Here is a 3,539-nt window from a genome sequence, read left to right on the forward strand (position 1 = left end):
CTTTTACCTGTATTCCTGACACACCAGTCTCCTCTTCCCCACCTCATAAGAAAACCTTTGTCCCACAAAACTCTCCAACCAATTCCACTGCAGACACAATGGATGACATCTAAAGGTATATGCTTAAGACAAGATCCCATAACTCATGCTCCTTCCACACTTCAAGTGATTGCCGATATTCATACCCCTTCTACTAATATTCCTCCTACACCCATTCCTCCTACTCCCTCTCAATACAACCTAACCGCCTCAATTCCGTCCACCACAGATATCCATACTCCCAATACCCATCCTCCTGATATCCATCCCCCTGATATCCATCCCCCTCTTACTCACAGCACCCCTACACCCCTTCCTCCTAATCCCTCCCAAGACAACACATCCAACTATCCATCCTTCCGATATCCATCCTCCTACCACTAATACTGCCCCCCACACCACTTCCTCCTACTCCCTCCCAACACAACCCATCCCCTTCAACCCTAACTATACGCACATTCTCCCTCCATCCATCCCCTCCATCCTTTCCACTCCCTCCCGGATACACACGATAATCACTCATGTCACAACAATGCCCTTCCCCAAATTCCCTACCTCCTAATACCCCTCCTTCACACCCCCTACCTCCCCTCCCCCCCAGATTCCCCAACATGTACCGACGCTCTCACTCATAAAATAACTAAGCTATAGTTCTCCTACATTGGAATATTCGCGGTTTCCGTTCTCACAGACCAGACCTACGTCATACCCTTCCTTCTCATAATCCATGTATTATCTGCCCCCAAGAGTCTTTCCTCACACATCCTCCTATTCCAATTCCCAATTGCCATTTTATCTCTTCCCCACACTCCCTTTATGTCTCGTCTATACTTATCCATCATAAAACACCTTATGTCATACCTCCCATACAAACTACTGTCCCGTGCCCAGTTCTTCGCATCTTTCTTCGCCGCTGAATCACAGTGATCTGACTGTCACGAGACGAGAGCGATCGCGTCGGGTACGGAAAGGGACTCTGCCCACTTATTTTTGCAGGCATTGTTGAAAGAGGAGAGTGTTGCCTGAGTAAGGAGCTGTAGGAGGGATCACGAAAAATCGGTTCCATTTAGCTGGGCTACATAGAGTAGTCAAGATATTTGTCGAGTTTGTGGTGGTAGAAGGACGGGGGCGTGTGGTAGCAGGAGTGTTGTTGAGGGGGGGTAGTATTACGGAGCGATGGAGAATAAGGCTGTAAGGTAGTAATAAGGGAGGTTAGGGTGTTTGATGAAGAAGGTTGTAGGGGTAGAGTTGATGAATTTGAGGAAGTTGGGAGGGTATGTCTTCTGGAGATTGAGTTTCTGCTTGAGTGGGTAATGCACTGGTAGGCACTGAGGAGCAGGTAGTAGTTTCAGTGTTCGGAGTCGTGGTCAAAGGAGAGCCTGGGGTCGGGAAGCCGGTGGTGCTATTTAATGAAGGGGCAAGCCTCATTGCCCCTATTAGGGGTATTACATCTTCATTACTAGCCATGGGAAGCCTTGATTATGTAAAGGGACATAAACATACCCCCAGTGCCCAGTAGGGGGTAAGGGCTAGACAATTAAATCGGGAGTACCGTGCCCATGGTTCCCGCAGGCCGTTCAGGACTGGCACAAGGTCAGCCTTTCATCCTTTCAGCACGGCTCTTACACCTTAGGAAGTAGATAGTAGAAAGGGTTGGAGAAGGGACGGAAACAAAAAGCTGGAGGGGGAAAAGACCAAGCAAAATTAGTTCTCTAGGGCTGAGGTCCTAAGCAGGCGAGATCCCTGCACTAGGTCTCAGTCTCCGTCTCCTTGTGGCGGACGCCACAATCACATCGGCACCGGCGCTTTGCATAATTACCGCATTCAACGTCGGCGCAGCCTCGCTCGGCATAATTTCCCCTACAACGAGACAGCCGACAGGGAAGCATGCCGAAGTCCGCGGCGCTGATTACCCGCGACGCGAGAGATAAGGATGCAGCCATCGGCCAATCAGCACACACAGCCGCAAAACGACCCAGCATTGTTACTTTGCCCATTTTACATTTATACGGCATTTTCCGCCGAAAAATACACACACTACAGTCTTCTCTGCACTTCAGTGTTTGCTTCACCTTACCACTCGAGACCTTAGCTCTTGACTACCTCGCCGAAGGCCCTTCTACATCCTAAGCCCCCACGGCAACAACGGGCAAGGGACTGGGGGGGGGGGTGAAGTAAAAGTAAATAATTGTACTTTTTCAGACAAAATAGCTTCTGCTTTGATTGGGTTGGAGTAAAAAGCCATGGTGTGGTCATACACCATTGCGTGTGGATTTAGGCCTTGGGCCCGAAGATTGATCTGCGGAGAAATTTTCCGTATTTATTCGCGTGGAAACTTGATAAACGATAGAATATGCTTTAATTTGCCATCTTCGGTGTGGCGTTTTCTGGCAAAGTTCAATGTCGTGGAATGTCTTTCAAATGCAGAGACAGATGTTTCTCATATAACTTGAACATGTTACTGTATTTAGAAAAATCGATCGTCATTGAAAAAATAAAGATACAGTTTACTGGTTTGTTTTCTAATTTTGAATAATCGTATAGGTAGAGACACAACACTCCCACAACTGTACTAACCTGGTCTACAAAACCGGAGTTTATTTCCTAATATGATCATCGGAGAGCTATCATTGTTGGAAATTATGATTATCAGAAAGATCAATGAAAGCATTCAAAGAAACGAATAATTTGCAAAGGTGAAAAATTATTTTCAGCTCCAGCATACTAAACACCACCATTCAACGAGGGCGTCTGTCTAGTTGACTACACGTTAAAGCAAAATAATTTATATCCAGGTTAATCCTTTACCATTAGAAATCTATCGGTAGAAAAATGCTGTATTGCTGCCTCGAAACAACTCCTCGCCTCATTGTAACACAACACCAAAAAAATGCAATGATTAATATAATAGTAGCAGTAAATCAATAGATTGTATCTCACAGCAGGAAAACAAGAAATATTCAATGAATGTTTCATCGTCGATTCATCGTCATCACTTTACGGTATTTCCTTCGCTTGTTGTACCCAAGGGCACGGCATTAATTAAGTTCCCTGCTTGGCCATGAGCGCGAGGCCGCATCTGGCACAGTGGACTTCACCTTCGACACTCTCAAGTCGTAGATAGGAATCTGTCCCTTTAATCCATGTTGTTGACTTGCATCAGCAAAATAAGGCAACTGGTAGGTTACAACCCTCACCAAAGAGGTAGGCTTCATGTTTCTTGGTACGTTAATCCAATTAACATCATAATCATCTCGGTTTGCCTAATCACTGCCGAATGCATCATTACTACCAAATATGTTAAGTAAACAGCCCTTCACGAGTGTTCCATGATGGTTGAAACGAATAAATGTGCAAGACGCAAAGGTCACATAGTACTATGGTAAAGTATTGCGGCGAGAAGGGTGAAGAGGAGTGAAAGATAAGGTTAAATGCATTATATGTCAAAGATTAGAGAGTGTTTTACGATATTAAGGAAGCGAAAAGGGGAAAGCAAATGA

This window comes from Penaeus vannamei, chromosome 18 (assembly GCF_042767895.1).
Source record: "Penaeus vannamei isolate JL-2024 chromosome 18, ASM4276789v1, whole genome shotgun sequence".
Classification (NCBI taxonomy): domain Eukaryota; kingdom Metazoa; phylum Arthropoda; class Malacostraca; order Decapoda; family Penaeidae; genus Penaeus; species Penaeus vannamei.